Raw genomic sequence first — 19,195 nt, 5'->3', positions numbered from 1 at the left:
CATGTGACAAATTCTACGTGTACATATCATGAGAAATTAAGCTTTTAGGATCATTTTTCTTTAAATATTATATGTCCACATATAATCAGTCAAACCCTCCTAGGGTATGATTTCCTACTGGAGAGAGAGGGACTCTGCTGATCTGGGATGGCACATTAGCACGGTGGAGTTAATGCAGCATCCCAGTGAGTTTAACTCACTCCCACGGAGTAATTTTGACCCTAGGAGAATTGTTTCATTATATCCTAACATGAATTAAGTGACACTTTCAAATTATTTCTTTTATCTTAACCATTTCCAAGACTGCTATTGCAAATATATCCTTAGGAGTGAGAAAATATCTGTTCTTCTTTCTAGTAATGACTTGAAATTTTTACATTTATTGAAAGAGTTCTGTTAAGTTTCCATTGTCAGATCCAGAGTTTCCTAGCTGCATCTCTTTGATGCTCTGGATTTCTACACAAGCTCTCACCTAGCAGTTTGCTTTTTTTCTCAATCTGCTGGTCACCAGTGTTGGCTGCTCAGCAAAGGATCATCTGAGGGAATGGCTAGCAAAGATAAAAACAGTGGAGTACAGCAGCTATTAGGGAAACAAACAGACCAGCAAATCCCATAGTAGTGCCAAGATATTTTATTAGAAAAAGGTCTATGCCTTCCACCTTACTGCAGCATTTCCCTACAACATGTCCGTAGATAAAATCCAAAATGAGTTTTGTAAGATAAATTAGAAATTCTTAATATAAATTAATATGAAATATAGCTGCATTCCACTCTTATTTTGGTGGGAAACATTTAAGTATATCAAAAACTTATGATGGAATAGAAGCAGTTAAAATGTGACTCAAACTTTTGTATACTGAATATGACTATCTTGTCTCTTGCAGCACACTTATGAAAGAAACATTAGTTTTCATAGCTGAAATAAAAAAGAGACATGGAAAAAAAGGAGTTTGATATTTGCAATGGCAAATATTAGGAATAATAGTGATAACATCTAATATTTATAGAGCACTTCTATAAGACAGACTCTGTGCTAGATGCCTATCATATATTATTTAATGTAAACATGACGACAGCACCACAAGATAACATCTTAGTTTTCTAGAAATGCTGTAACAAGTTAGCACAAACTGGGTGGCTTGAAAAAATAGAAAATTATTGTCTCACAGTTCTGGAAGCAAGAAGTGCAAAATCATCGTGTCAGTATGGTCATTTCACCTGAAAATGTAAGGGGGAGTCCTCCTTGCATCTTCCTAGCTTCTGGTAGTTTGCCAGCAATTCTTGATGCTACTTGGCTTACAGCTGCAGCATTTCCATCTCTGCTTTCATAGAGACATGGCACTTTCCCTGCGTGCCTGTCTTCACACAACATTTTCCTCTTTTTCTTAGGACACCAGTCATGTGGGATTAGGGATTCACACTACTCCAGTATGACCTCATCATAACTAACTGCATCTGTAATGACCCTATTTACAAATGAGGTCACTTTCTGAGGTATTGGGGGTTATGACTTCAACATATCTTTTTAAGTGATGTAATTCAACCACAAGTATTAAAGTACTCCAGATTATTCATTTTCTAGATGAATGAACTGAGGCTTCAAATGGTTAATTTCTCCAAAATATTAGACCATGTTTTCAAACTCTGCTATTTTGTCAGTAATATGTATGTGTTTGATCTCTGTTACATCCTGATTAAAGCCATGGTCCTAAAAACCATTAGTTTTCCATAGAAATCCACAATGCAAATGTAATCATACTTTCATGGTGGAAGCCAGAGAGATTATTGGGGACTGAGAGCAAAAGAGAACACATAGCACATTAAGTAATGAGTCCAAGAAGATAGAGAGATAAAAGGCCAATCTGTTAGGAGACCATAGTGTGTAGTATATCTCCCCATATGTGTAGTCAAGACTAGGACATCCAAGAAATAAGACCATGAAAATAATGGGACTCATGTTATGTGGCTGAGAAATAATGACCTCCTTAATGGATTAGGGTAGAGTGGGAAGAGGTTGAAGGAGATAGGATCTGCAACAAGATGATCAAAGAAAACATAAAATCTTGAAAAAATATATAAAGAAATATAATAATTGTGAGCTCCGATTAGTGAACCAAAAGGTCAGGGAGTACTGCAACAACTAGAGGATGAAGCAGATAACAAATCTTTACTTGCTATGGAAATACAAAATTCTAGAAGTAAATAATATTTTATAAATTAACATCAATAGGATAATAGCAGTAGAAACACAATAACACAGTAATTTAAACTACATTTGAGTAGTGCAGTAGGTTTCTGCATGTACCTTTCTTCTAGTGATTTCTGTTATCAAATAACGTGTATCATTTTTGTAATACTTTAGGTGATACTATGCATTAGTCCAAGCAAAGTGACCAAACAGATTAGGGTGACCAGAAACAGGAATAGCATGTTGTTTCTAATAATTAATAGGTAGAATATATGCTACATTCCTTATTAGGGAGTTGGTGGTGGTTTAAAATAAATCATTATCTGTTAAAGGTCACAAATATGTTTTAAAATATGTTTCAAATGATTCACATTATTTAATCATAAATTTATGTTATATCTTCTAAAATATTTAACTTGTTTCTGAGGTCCTGAACTGATGAAATAGATTCACATATTATCAAAGTAGAAGCATTAGAATGAAGAAAAATCCAAACCACCACCTTGTAATGATATGAGTATTAGCAAGAATTAGCCAGGATTGGCAATGAAATCATTCATGACCAGGCTCTTGATGGCTCCTGATAGTGTATTATCCCTAACATTTACCTTACTTTACCTAGGCATTTCTAATTGTTACTCCTGGAGTTATATTTGCACATAAGTGTGATTTTCCAAACATTCTAAATTGATTCCTTTTTTTTTTTTTTGCATTTATTAGCAATAAGGCAGACTGGATAGATATATGCACTTAAAAATACTATTAACAACCAACAGAGTCTCTGATACCGGGCATGGCCACCTCCTCCCACCTCCTATCAGTTCCTCTCCTGCCCTAGGTTTGAAGTTCTCTACTGTTAGCTTACTGAAAGCATCAACAAGATCATCATGATTCTGCATCCTAGAGCAGAAAGATGGCTAGTTTGAAAGCCATAGAAAGTGAATATCTCCCTTTATTCTCAAATGTATGCTGACACCTTAATATGCTTTCAGTGTTTGGTAAGCTAGTTTACTAAACTGCTGCTATTCTAATCTATTCCATTGCCAGCTGGAACCTATTGATACCTAATGATTTCACTGAACATTTAAAGTAGTAGTTGTTATCAGGAGACCAAAAAGAAGATATAGAATGTACTAAAGAGTGTGATGAATAACACTTATTGGAATCTACCTTTATTGTCATGCAAAGATTAAGGTTTTGGGGGGGAATATACCAGTCAAATATTAGTATAGTTGACATATCTAAGTTGAAGAATTTAGTGGGTAGCACAGTGCCTAATAATAGACATCATGTGAAGGTGACAGACAGGTAGTGGCAAAAATTAAAATTCAAATACAGGCAATTAGTTTTGGAATTCTCATGCACAATGTATCATAGAAAGAGAACATAAATAGCATGTGAAAATTGAATAAAGGTAATTGGTTAAGGATACCATAAGGGAATTTCCATTTATGGATAAAAAGAGATGAGAGTGATCAGATTTACCCTCCTGCATGAAAAAAACAAACAAAACCCTAAAAAAATATATAAAAATCTGGTTCTCATGGTATGGTACATCAGGCAACAAAAACCAGTGATGCATAAGGAACAAAAATAAATAAATAAATGAACAGTATTATCACCCAAGATCACTCCCTCAAGAGAGGTTCCTTGTCATTTGCTGGAAGGGCAAACCAGGCAGAGCTCAGTTGTCTTCCTGAACTGTAAAGGTAGAGCTGGAAATATAAGGAGAACAAGGCAACTCAAATACAGAGTACTAAAGAGGGAAAAAGGATGTCATCAAAAGAACACAGTCTCTTCAATAAGTGGTGCTGAGAAAACTGGACAGGTACATGTAAAAGAATGAAATTAGAACACTCCCTAACACCATCACAAGAATAAACTCAAAATAGATTAAAGATCTAAATGTAAGGCTGGATACTATAAAGCTCTTAGAGGAAAATACAGGCAGAACACTCTGAGAAAAATCGCAGCAAGATCTTTTTTGACCAACCTCCTAGAGTAATAAAAATAAAAAAATAAAATAAACAAGTGGGACCTAATGAAATTTAAAAGATTTTGCACAGCAAAGGAAACCATAAACAAGATGAAAAGAGAATACTCAGAATGGGAGAAAATATTTGCAAATGAAGCAACTGACAAGGGATTAATCTCCAAAATATACAAATAGCTTATGCAGCTCAATAACAAAAAAACAAACAAACCAATAAAAAAAATGGGCAGAAGACCTAAATAGACATTTCTCCAAAGAAAACACACAGATGGCCAACAAACACATGAAAAGATGCTCAACATTACTAATTATTAGAGAAATGCAAATCAAAACTACAATGAGGTATCAACTCACACTGATCAGAAATGACAATCCTCAAAAAATCTACAAACAATAAATCCTGGAGAGGGTGTGGAGAAAAGGGAACCCTCTTACACTGTTGGTGGGAATGTAAACTGATACAGCAACTATGGAGAACAGTATGAGGTTCCTTAAAAAACTAAAAATAGAAATACCATATGACCCAACAATCCCACTTCTGGGCATATACCCACAGAAAACCACAATTCAAAAAGATACATGCACCACAATGGTCATTGCAGCACTATTTACAATACCCAGGACATGGAAGCAACAGAGGAATGGATAAAGCAGATGTGGTACAAATATACAATGGACTATTATTCAGCCATAAAACTGGGTCATTTGTAGAGATGTGGATGGATCTAGAGACTGTCATACAGAGTGAAGTAAGTTAGAAAGAGAAAAACAAATATCGTATATTAATGCATACATGTGGAATCCAGAAAAATGGCATAGATGAGCTTATTTGCAAAGCTGAAATAGAAACACAGACATAGAGAACAAACATATGGATACCAAGGGGGAAAGAGGATGGGGGGTTGGATTGGGAGATTGGGACTGACATATATACACTACTATGTATAAAATAGATAACTAATGAGAACAGACTGTATAGCACAGGGAACTCTACTCAATGCTCCGTGGTGACCTAAATGGGAAGGAAATCCAAGGAAGGGGGGATATATGTATACATGTGGCTGATTCACTTTGCTGTACAGCAGAAACACAACACTGTAAAGCAACTGTACTCCAAAAAAAAAAAAGAAAAAAAGAAGATCACAAATAACAATGTTCATGAGGATAGTGGAGAAAAGTGAACACTTGTAGACTGCTGATGGGAATGTAAATTGGTACAGCCACTGTGAAAAACAGCTTGGAAGTTTCTCAAAAATTTAATAATACAACTACCATGTGACCCAGCAATTCCACTTTTGGGTATATATCTGAAAAAAACAAAAACACTAATTCAAAAAGATATATGCACCCTAGTGTTCATAGCAGCATTATTTACAATTGCCAAGATATGGAAGCAACCTAAGTGTCCATCAACAGATGAATGGATAAAGAATATGTGATATATAAATAAATAAATTAATTAATAAAAAAATATATATATATAGTGGAATACTACACCAACATGGATGGACTTGGAGGGTATTATGCTAAGTGAAATATGTCACAGAGAGAAAGACAAATACTGTATGACAGCACTTATACGTGGAATCTGAAATATATAACAAACTAGTGAATATAACAAAAAAGAAGCAGACCCACAGATACAGAGAACAAACTAGTGGTGGCCAGTGGGGAGAGGGAAGTGGGGAGGGACAATACAGGTGTAGTGGATTAAGAGGTACAAACTATTAGGTATAAAACAAGCTACAAGGATATATTGGACAACATGGGGAATATAGCAAATATTGTATAATAACTATAAATAGAGTATAACCTTTAAAATTTGTGAATCACTATATTGTTAACTTGTAACATATAATATTGTATATCAACTACACTTAAAATATTTTTTTAAAAAGAGAGGAAAAGGGATAGATAGATGATAGATAGATGATAGATATATAGATAGGGAACAATGTATATATACGGAGAATCCCTGTTGAGTATACAGAAGAATAGCATCAGTGTATATGAAGAAACTACCTATGAGAGGGCAAAGAAATATCCACAAATATCTAGAGGAAATTGTACATGGCACTCACATAGAGGAAGAAATAGTGCTTGTCCCCACTAGTCATATTAGAAAACCTTATAACTAACAGGGAATTGGGTAAAATTAATGAGGAAGGCCTTGTCTCAGTAGTGGGGAACAGTAAGCCTTAGATAAACACCACTGTGTTCTCACCTAACAAATTTTAAAAGAACTTAAATGATCAAAGTGTTCCCAATTAACTACAACCAAAAACCAGGCTCAAGATTATTTATAGGAAAACAAGCATGTCCAACACCCAGTAACGTAAAATTAACAATGTCTAGAATCCAATCCAAGACTATCAAACATTCAAAGATGCAGAAAAATATAATTCTTAATGAGGAAAAAGGTCAGTTAATTGAAACTGACTCATAGCTGGCAAAAATGATAGAATAAGCTGACAAGAATGATAACACAGTTATTATAATTGTATTCCCTATGCTCACAAATTTAAACAGATTCATAGAAAATATAAACAAAGACTCAAATTGAAATTTAAGTGATGAAAACTACAACATGTGAAATGAAAAATACACTGGTGGGTTTAAAAACAGATTAGACATTGTAGAAGAATATATTAGGGAACATGAACACATAGCAGCAAAAAAAATCCAAAATGAAGCACAGAGAGAGAAAAAAAAGAATTAAAAAAATGTAAAAGGATCACTGAGCTTTCGGACAACATCAAGAAGCTTCATATGCATATAATTGTTATACCTGAAAGAAAGAAGACAAAAGGGTATCAGAAAAATATTTGAATAATAATGGCTGAATATTTTCCAAATTAGGTGGAAAATATAGTCACATAGATCCAAAAGCTCAGTAGTCCCAAGCACAAGATAAATGTAAATAAATAAACCAATACACACATACTCAAATAGTACAAAACCAGCTATAAAGAGAAAATCTTTAGAGTCAAAGTAGAAAGCCATTAGATACAAAGAATCAAAATAATTATGACACATTTCTCTTCAGAAATACAAGAGGAAGAGGATCTTTAACATACTGCTAGAAAACTTAAAATAAACTGTCAATCTAGAATTCCATTACCAGAGAAAATATCTTCCAAAAATGTGCACTGAATAAAAATGATTTGAACATACAAAAAGGAAAAGAATGAACTATAAGAGGCCTGCACTATAAGATATGCTAAAGGAAGTTCTTCAAACATAGAAAAAGTACACCAGATAGAAATACAGGTTTGTACAAAAGAATGAAGGATACAAAAATGGTAAGTACTTTGGTAATATATAACATATATATTAATATAATATGCAATATACGTATTATATAGCTTTTTTATTATTTAAGTATTTTAAAATATAATTGACTGCTAAAACAAATAGAATAATAATGTTTTTTGGAGTTCACAGTATATGTATAAATAAGATACATGGCAAAATGGCATAAGGCCTGGAAGGGAAATGCAATTATACTTTTTTATTCTTAATCTATATTCATTTTGATAAATATTAATTTGCTTAAAGTTAAACTCTGGTAAGTGAAAGAGGTATACTATATACCATAAACCCTAAAGTAACCACCAAAGTAACAAAACAAGAAATACAGCTGATAAACCCACAAAGGCAATAAAATGAAATTACAAAATTATTCAGTTAATCCAAAATTCTGTAGTGAAAGAGTTAAAAAATTTTAAAAAGCGGTGGGACCAATAAAAAACAAAAAGCAAGTTCATATACTTAAATCTATATAAATAATCACATAAATTACAAATGAGGGTTATATACATGTTCATTATCTTGATTGTGTTGATATTTTCACAGCTGTATACATATATCAAATATATCAAATTATACACTAAATATAAGTGTGATTTATTGTTTGTCATTTATAGCTCAATAATAAGGAGACCTAAATATTTTGCAGACATAAATACTGGTAGAAGTCAATAAGGCAGTCCTGCAGCAAGAAATGTTAAATAAAAGTCTTCAAGAAAAAGGAAAAAGATACCAGATGTAAATGTGGATATATAAAAAGGAATTAATAGTATCAAGAATGGTAAAAATTTTGGTAAATATAAAGTCCATTTTTATTATTGTATTTACCTTTAAAATAGACTTCTAAAGAAAAATGATAAAAATAAATTTGGGGAATATATAAACTATCAAAAAATATTTGTTGATTATAGCACTATCAACAAATTTGACTTAATTGGCATGTACTGAAAAGGCTCAAATCAATTACCTTAGCTTACAACTTTAGAAACTAAGAAAAGAAAATAAATAAACTGCTTTTTTCCTCATCTTTATTCATTCACTTTTCAACATTTATTGAACAACACGGTAGGCAGAATTCACTGGTGTTATGCCCTGTATAACCCATGCCACCTTGAGTGCGGGTGGAGCATGTGGCTGTTCTGGCCAGTAGAATACGGCAGAAGAAAAGAAATTTTGCAGATGTAATTCAGGTCTCAAGTCCACTGAGTCTGAGTTAGTGAAAGTGAGAATCCTGATTGGGCATGACTTTAAGCAAGTGAACACTTTAAAAGAGAGACAGGGTTCAGGTGGACTTGAAGGACCCAGCCACCATGAGTTCTACAACCACGAGAAAATGAATTCTACCAACAACCTGAATGTGACTGGAAGTCAAAAATTCCCTAGTTGAATCTCCAGATGAAAATGCATCACTCTTTATACATTGACTTCGAGTAAAGAATTCAGTTAAGCCATGCCTAGAGTTCTGATCTGCACAAACAGTGAGATAATAAATGGGTGTTGTCTAAACCAGTATTTTGATAATTTGTTACACAGAAGTAGAAAACTAATACAAGAAAGTACTCTGCTTCTTGCACTGTATTCTAGAGTTTATGAAAACAAAAGTAAGAAGGAAAATAATTGAGATTATCTAAGGGGTGAGTACAGACTGCTCCAGAGAGAAAAGAGAAGAGGACCAAACACATTAGATCCTGGGTCACTCCAACTTTAAGTAGAAGAACTAGGAACAGATAATTAAAACTAGGAGGAAGAGGAATATCCACAAATAGTGGGTTAAAAGTAGGAGTTAGTGATGTCCTGAGAAAACAATTATAACAGTTTCAGAATCTATAGATGAAGTTATGTTTTGTTAAAAAAAAAAAAAGAAAAGGAACAACTGTTTCAAATTCTACTGAGAGGTCAAGAAAAATAAGCAGTTTTGTGATATGGACATAATTAGTGACTAACGAGAACTTTCTAAATGAATTGATAGGGATTAAATCCTGATTCGATTGGACTCAAAAGAGGATACAGGTAGAGGAGTAGATAAGGATTAGAAAAATTACTAGTATTTCCATATATATTACATGCATTCATTCTAATAAATCTTACTAGAAAGAATTATTGGAAAGTTTCTTCTTTTTCTGTCTTATGATGAATTCATTTCAAAGCTGTAACATGAGAAATCTGTTACCTCATAATTTTATATACACTAGATGTATTCTTCAAAAATGAAGGCAAACTAAAGAAAATTTAAGTTAAATAAAACTGAAAGAATTTATTGCCAATAGATCTACACTGCAAAAACATACTACATCATGTTCTTAGCCCGAAGAAAAATGACAAAAAGATGGAAATTCAAGTCTTCAGGAAGTAATGAACAACAAAAATGAGAAATTTGAGAGTAAATATGACTGCTCATTTTTCTTCTCATATTTTTAAAGAACATATAAATCTTTTTAAAACAAAAATTGTAACACTATTTCAAGATTTATAATGCATAAAGATGTATTATATGATAATGACACCACAAAGGTCAGAAGTAGATGAATGAAACTATACTATTGCGAATTTTTCACATTTTATATGAAGTAGAATAATATTAACACTAAATACATTAGAATAATTTAAGGGGACATAGTCAATTCTAGTGCAAACACTATCACATTAAAACAATAAACAGCTAAAATATAATTAAGACAATATAATTACAACAAAATACTGAAAAATGTTGTGATTAAAAAAGTAAATACATGAAACTAAGGAGAAAGACAAAAAGCTAATGTCAGAATAAGAAGAAAAATTGTAGAAAAATAGAGAAATCTAATCTTATCAATAATTATATTAACTATAATTTGAATCAAATGCAGAGATTGTCAGAAAGAACTTAAAATCAAGACCTTGCTATGGAATGTCTACAAAAGATACATTTATGGTATAAGAACACAGAAATTTTGAAAGTTAAAATCAGGCTAGGTAAGTTCAAGACAAGTAGCATTACTGGAGGTAACAGAAAATATTTAATTATCATAAGAGTGTTCCAAAAAATGATTTTAGAGAAATAAATGTTTTCTGAAGGATTACTTCCCAAAACTTCTGCTGCCAGTGTCCTTGTACCCGCAGTGAGCCACAGCCGCCCCCAGCCTCTGCATGAGAGCCTCTAACCCTAACAGTCATCATGTAAAAATGCATTGTGGAACAAAAACCACATTCACAGAAAGATAGACAAGATGAAAAGGCAGAGGGCTATGTACCAGATGAAGCAACGAGATAAAACACAGAAAAACAACTAAATGAAGTGGAGATAGGCAACCTTCCAGAAAAAGAATTCAGAATAATGATAGTGAAGATGATCCAGGACCTCAGAAAAAGAATGGAGGCAAAGATCGAGAAGATGCAAGAAATGTTTGACAAAGACCTAGAAGAATTAAAGAACAAACAAACAGAGATGAACAATACAATAACTGAAATGAAAACTACACTAGAAGAAATCAATAGCAGAATAACTGAGGCAGAAGAACGGATAAGTGACCTGGAAGACAGAATGGTGGAATTCAGTGCTGCAGAACAGAATAAAGAAAAAAGAATGAAAAGAAATGAAGACAGCCTAAGAGACCTCTGGGACAACATTAAACGCAACAACATTTGCATTATAGGGTCCCAGAAGGAGAAGAGAGAGAGAAAGGACCTGAGAAAATATGTGAAGAGATTATAGTCGAAAACTTCCCTAACATGGGAAAGGAAATAGCCACCCAAGTGCAGGAAGTGCAGCGAGTCCCATACAGGATAAACCAAAGGAGAAACACACCGAGACACACAGTAATCAAATTGGCAAAAATTAAAGACAAAGAAAAATTATTGAAAGCAGCAAGGCAAAAACGACAAATAACATACAAGAACTCCCATAAGATTAACAGCTGATTTCTCAGCAGAAGCTCTACAAGCCAGAAGGGAATGGCATGATATATTTAAAGGGATGAAAGGGAAGACCCCACAACCAAGATTACTCTTCCGGCAAGGATCTCATTCAGATCCGACTGAGAAATCAAAAGCTTTACAGACAAGCAAAAGCTAAGAGAATTCAGAACCACCAAACCAGCTCTACAACAAATGCTAAATGAACTTCTCTAAGTGGGAAACACAAGACAAGAAAAGGACCTACAAAAACAAACCTGAAACAATTAAGAAAATGGTAACAGGAACATACATATCGATAATTACGTTAAACCTGAATGCATTAAATGCTCCAAATAAAAGACACAGGCTCGCTGAATGGATACAAACACAAGACCCATATATATGCTGTCTACAAGAGACCCACTTCAGACCTAGGGACACATACAGACTGAAAGTGAGGGGATGGAAAAAGATATTCCATGCAAATGGAAATCAAAAGAAAGCTGGAGTAGCAATACTCATATCAGATAAAAGACTTTAAAATAAAGAATGTTACAATAGACAAGGAAGGACACTAGATCAATGGATCAATCCAAAAAGAAGATCCAACAATTACAAATATATATGCACCCAACATAGGAGCACCTCAATACATAAGGCAACTGCTAACAGCTGTAAAAGAGGAAGGCGACAGTAACACAATAATAGTGGGGGACGTTAACACCTCACTTACACAAATGGACAGATCATCCAAAATGAAAATAAATAAGGAAACAGAAGTTTTAAATGATACAATAGACCAGATAGATTTAATTCATATTTATAGGACATTCCATTCAAAAATGGCAGATTACACTTTCTTCTCAGGTGTGCATGGAAAATTCTCCAGGATAGATCATATCTTGGGTCACAAATCAAGACTCAGTACATTTTAGAAAACTGAAATCATATCAAGCATCTTTTCTGACCACAACACTATGAGATTAGAAATGAATTACAGGGGAAAAAATGTAGAAAACACAAACACATGGAGGCTAAACACTATGTTACTAAATAGCAAAGAGATCACTGAAGAAATCAAAGAGGAAATCAAAAAATACCTAGAGACAAATGAAATGAAAACACGACAATCGAAAAACTATGGGATGCAGCAAAATCAGTTCTAAGAGGGAAGTTTATAGCTATATAAGCCTACTTCAAGAAACAGAAAAATCTCAAATAAAAAAATCTCACCTTACACCTAAAGGAACTAGAGAAAGAAGAACAAACAAAACCCAAAGTTAGCAGAAGGAAAGAAATCATAAAGATCAGAGCAGAAATAAATGAAATAGAAACAAAGAAAACAATAGCAAAGATCAATAAAACTAAAAGCTGGTTCTTTGAGAAGATAAACAAAATTGATAAACCTTTAGCCAGACTCATCAATAAAAGGAGGGAGAGGACTCAAATCAATAAAATTAGCAATGAAAATGGAGAAGTTACAACAGACACTGCAGAAATACAAAGCAGCCTGAGAGACTACTACAAGCAACGCTATGCCAATAAAATGGACAACCTGGAAGAAATGGACAAATTCTTAGAAAGGTATATCCTTCCAAGACTGAACCAAGAAGAAATAGAAAATATGAACAGATCAGTCACAAGTAATGAAATTAAAACTGTGATTAAAAATCTTCCAACAAACAAAAGTCCAGGACTAGATGGCTTCACAGGTGAATTTTATCAAACATTTAGAGAAGAGCTAACACCCATCCTTCTCAAACTCTTCCAAAAAATTGTGGAGGAAGGAACACTCCCAAACTCATTCTATGAGACCACCATCACCCTGACATCAAAACCAGACAAAGATATTACAAAAAAAGAAAATTACAGACCAATATCACTGATGAATATAGATGCAAAAATCCTCAACAAAATAATAGCAAACAGAACCCAACAACACATTAAAAGAATCATACACCATGACGAAGTTGGATTTATCCCAAGGATGCAAGGATTCTTCAATCTACCTAAATCAATCAATGTGATACTCCATATTAACAAATTGAAGAATGAAAACCAGATGATCATCTCAATAGTTCGAGAAAAAGCTTTTGACAAAATACACCGATATATGATAAAAACTCTCCAGAAAGTGGGCATAGAGGGAAACTACATCAACATAATAAAGGCCATATACGACAAACCCACAGCAAACATCATTCTCAATGGTGAAAAACTGAAAGTATTTCCTCTAAGACCAGGAAGAAGACAAGGATGTCCGCTCTCACCACTATTATTCATCATAGTTTTGGAAGTCCTAGCCACGGCAATGAGAGAAGAAAAAGAAATAAAAAGAATACAAATTGGAAAAGAAGAAGTAAAACTGTCACTGTTTGCAGATGACATGATACTATACATAGAGAATCCTAAAGATGCCACCAGAAAACTACTAGAGCTAATCAATGAATTTGGTAAAGTTGCAGGATACAAAATTAATGCACAGAAATCTCTTGCATTCCTATACACTAATGATTAAAAATCTGAAAGAGAAATTAATGAAACACTTCCATTTACCACTGCAACAAAAAGAATAAAATACCTAGGAATAAACCTACCTAGGGAGACAAAAGACCTGTATGCAGAACACTATAAGACACTGATGAAAGAAATTAAAGATGATACCAACAGATGGAGAGATATACCATGTTCTTGGATTGGAAGAATCAATATTGTGAAAATGACTATACTGCCCAAAGCAATCTACAGATTCAGTGCAATCCCTATCAAATTACCAATGGCATTTTTAACGGAACTAGAACAAAAAAATCTTAAAATTTGTATGGAGATACAAAAGACCCTGAATAGCCAAAGCAGTCTTGAGGGAAAAAAAGGAGCTGGAGGAATCAGACGCCCTGACATCAGACTATACTACAAAGCTACAGTAATCAAGACAATATGGTACTGGCACAAAAACAGAAACATAGATCATTGGAACAAGATAGAAAGCCCAGAGGTAAACCCATGCACCTATGGTCAACTAATCTATGACAAAGGAGGCAAGGATATACAATGGAGAAAAGACAGTCTCTTCAATAAGTGTGCTTGGAGAACTGGACAGCTACATGTAAAAGAATGAAATTACAACACTTCCTAACACCATACACAAATATAAACTCAAAATGGATTAGAGACCTAAATGTAAGACAGGACACTATAAAACTCTTAGAGGAAAACATAGGAAGAACACTCTTTGACATAAACTACAGCAAGATCTTTTTTGATCGACCTCCTAGAATAATGGAAATAAAAACCAAAAATAAACAAATTGGATCTAATGAAACTTCAAAGCTTTTTCACAGCAAAGGAAACCATAAACCAGACCAAAAGACAACCCTCAGAATGGGAGAAGATATTTGCAAACGAATCAACAGACAAAGGATTAATCTCCAAAATATATAAACAGCTCATGCAGCTCTATATTAAAAAAACAAACAACCCAATCCAAAAATGGGCAGAAGACCTAAATAGACATTTCTCCAAAGTAGACATACACATGGTCAAGAAGCACATGAAAAGCTGCTCAATATCACTAATTATTAGAGAAATGCAAATCAAAACTACAATGAGGTATCACCTCACACCAGTTAGAATGGGCTTCATCAGAAAATCTACAAACAACAAATGCTGGAGAGGGTGTGCAGAAAAGGCAACCCTCTTGCACTGTTGGTGGGAATGTAAACTGATACAGTCACTATGGAGAACAGTATGGAGGTTCCTTAAAAAACTAAAAATAGAATTACCATATGATCCAGCAATCCCACTACTGGGCATACACCCAGAGAAAGCCACAATTCAAAAAGACACATGCACCCCAATGTTCACTGCAGCACTATTTACAATAGCCAGGTCATGGAAGCAACCTAAATGCCCATCGACAGACGAATGGATAAAGAAGTTGTGGTACATATATACAATGGAATATTACTCAGCCATAAAAAGGAACGAAATTGGGTCATTTGTTGAGACGTGGCTGGATCTAGAGACTGTCATACAGAGTGAAGTAAGTCAGAAAGAAAAAAACAAATATCATATATTAACGCATATATGTGGAACCTAGAAAAATGGTACAGATGAACCAGTTTACAGGGCAGAAATTGAGACACAGATGTAGAGAACAAACGTATGGACACCAAGGGGTTAAAGCCGTGGTGGGGGGGGTGTTGTGATGAATTGGGCTATTGGGATTGACATGTATACACTGATGTGTATAAAATTTATGACTAATAAGAACATGGTGTATAAAAAATAATAAAATAAAATTCAAAAATTATTTTTTAAAAAAAGATGTTTTCTGTTAATACTAGAGCTTTAAAATACAGGATGCAAACAGACAGATATTTGGAAAGAAAGTGAATTTCAACTCTAATCTCACTTTATACAAAAACTGACTTGTAGACAATATTATATCATAAACTTTAAAATTTGATAAGAGAACATGAAAGAAAATCAGGGCTTATATAATAAATGAATATGAACATAAACATAAGCACTAAACATGAATATATTAATGTAAAACATTATTATATCCATAATATTGTGAATATATATAATATAATATAGTTATAATAAAATACATTATACTCATAGTATATAATATAAATGATGTATGAATAACTCTTATCCCTCAACGATAAGACAACAAACCAATTAAATGGATGATGCATTTAAAAGATTTACAGAAGAAGAAATTCAAATGTACAAAATATACATAAAAATTCTCAACTCTAGGCACAACATAAATAAAAATTTAATTCTACATGAAGTATTAACATATACCTATCAGAATAGTTAAAATTTTAAAGGACTGAAAATGCCAAATGTTGGCCAGTATGTGAAGCAACTGAAACTCTAACAAATTGCTGGTAAGATTCAAAATGGAACAACCTTTCTGGAGAAGAGTTTGGTAAGTTTTATAGAGTTAATTACACACTTAAATTGTTATATTGGTATCTAATTATACACTTAGGTCTTTACCAAAGAGAAACAAAATCATATTCCTAGAAGAAGACTTGCATATGAGTGTTTATAGTAGCTGAACTTGTAGCAGCCCAAACTGGGGAATTCCAAATGTCCAAGAGCAGATAATGGAAAAACAAATTGTGGTATGAAGAAAGTCATACTGATAGACAACATCATGAACTAACTAAATATATATAGATACATATATATATGTATATAGTGAAAAAAAAGTATACACATACTCTATCATTCCATTTTTATAAAATTACAGAAAAAGCAAAACAAATGCATAATTAAAGAAAACAACACTTTGTGGCCTGGATTCAGTAGGTGTGAGTGTGATGGACAGCAAAGGGGAACATTTTATTATGTATAACTTATATAGCAATATATTTGATTTATGTACAAACCCTTGAAGGCAAAATAGATGGAAATTAGTGGAGGACTAGACAAACTCAATCACAGTTGGAGATTTTCATGCAACTTCCTCAATAATGGATAGAAAATAAGCCAAAAAAAATCCAGTAAAAACTTATACCCAGTGTACATCTCACTGACTACATTGATCTAATTGATAGTTATACTACAACCAACAACTGTAAAATTCTTTACAACTGTACAGGGACTATTATGTATACAATTTATTCTGGGTCATAAAACACATGTTAATAAATTAGAAAAGATTGAAATATTACAGAGGTTGCTCTCTGATCACAAAATAATTAAACTTGTAAACAATAATTATGAAATAATTTTTAAAATTCAAAGTATATGAAAAAATGTGAAAATTTTACACCACACTTAGTAAAAAAAAAATGGGGCAAAGAAATACAAGAGAAATTAGGAAATATTTGGAACTGAGTGATTTTGAAAATTCAACCCATCAAAATTTGTGTAAAGAAGTTAAAACAGTGCTTGGAGATAAATTTACAGATAAATTTTAAGAGAAATCAGTGATATGCATTCCTTTTTAGGAATAAAAATAATGAAGAACAAAAAACAAAAGTTGGTTTTAGAAAAGAAATAACACAGACAATAAAAGAATCAGTGAAATAGAAAATGAAATGGAAAACATTATGCTAAGTGAAATGTCAGACGCAGAAGAACAAATACTGCATGAGCTCACTTATATGTGGATTCTAAAAAAGTCACACTCATAAAATCAGATTGTAGTATGGTGGTTTCCAGGGTCTGGGGTGTGGGAGAAACTGAAAGATGTTGGGCAAAGGGTACAAAATTTCAGTTATATGGGATAAATGTTTTCTGGAGACCTTATGTACAGTCTGGTAACTATCATAGTGGTGAATACTTGAAATTTCCTAAGAGAGCAAATCTCAATTTAAAACTTCTGAACACAGAGAAACACACACAAGAGGGTAACTATGTAGAGGTGATGGATAACTTATTTAGGTTGATTATGGTGATTCTTTCACAATGTATACATATACACAAAAACATCAAGTTGTACACTTTAAATGTATGCAATTTATCTTTGTCAAATATATCTCAATAAAATGATTTTAAAAAGAAAATAAGTCTAAAATGTGTTTCTTTGAAAATATAATTCAAACTAATAAAATCAAATCGGACTTATAAAGGATGAAAGCTTACAAACACAATAGCAATATAAGAAAAGAAAGAAGAGAAAATGTGGACCCTGTAGATGTTAAACATTAATAAGGAAGTATAATGAACAACTAGTTACCAATAGACTAAAACGTGGAAGAAATTGACAAATTCTTTGAAAAGCTTAACTTACCAAACGGGACATAATATGACACAGAAAACCCAAACAACCCTTAACGCTGATGCAGACAGTATTTTAAGAAAAGTTTCACACACACACGTACATACATACAACTAAAAAAACAAGCCAGATAATTTTACACAGGAATTGAATCAACATATGAAAAAGAAATAATACCTACGTTACATATAGTCTTTGAGAACAAGCATTTAGTATCATTAACTATCATTAAAATCCCAGTGAGATTCTGCTATAAGTCTATCAGAATGGCTAAAATTAGAAAGACTATTCAAATCTCGTGTTAGCAAGGATATGGAACATCAAGAACTTTCTTATATTGTTGGTGATACTGTAAAATGTTACAACCACTTTGGAAAAATACTTAGAAATGTCTTATAGATAAGCATAGACCTATTCTATGATCAAATAATTGTATGCCTAAATATTTACCCTAGTAACTTAAAACGTGTGCCCATAAAAAGCTTGTATCATAGTGATTACAGCAGCTTTATTTATAACAGTCCAAAACAGGAAACAACTAAAATGCTCATGAAGAGAAGAGTGAGTAAAGAAATTGGCATATATTAAACAAAATAATACTTAGCAATACAAAGAAATGATTTACTGATATGTGCATGATACCATATCAATTTATCTTTAAGCAAAGAAACCACACACAGAAGTGTACCTACTGTATTATTCCAGTTAAATAAAATTCCATACTGGGAAAGACTAATTTATCAGGAAAAATCAGAAAAAAATTGCCTCTGTGTGGAGAGTATTTACTGAAAAGGCATGAAGAAATTTTCTAGGGTGATAGAAAATCCTATATCTTGACTATACACCAAGCTCATCCTTATCAAACTCATCAAAGTACACATTTATAACGTGTGCAGTTCACTATATGTAAAGTTAAAAAAATAACTATTGAAAGTAAAAACGCTGGGGGTCCCTAGAGTTTTAAGGAAAATCAGAGGTAAAGTTTGTACTCAGTAAATTGATATAGTCACTTTTTCTTTCTCTATTCTATATAGGAATCTCTCAGTTATTATAGAAAAATGAAAGATAGGTTACAGATTAACAT

The sequence above is a fragment of the Grampus griseus genome (assembly GCF_964374135.1).
Source record: "Grampus griseus genome assembly, chromosome: 5".
Taxonomy (NCBI): domain Eukaryota; kingdom Metazoa; phylum Chordata; class Mammalia; order Artiodactyla; family Delphinidae; genus Grampus; species Grampus griseus.
Note: the sequence above shows the minus strand (reverse complement) of the source record.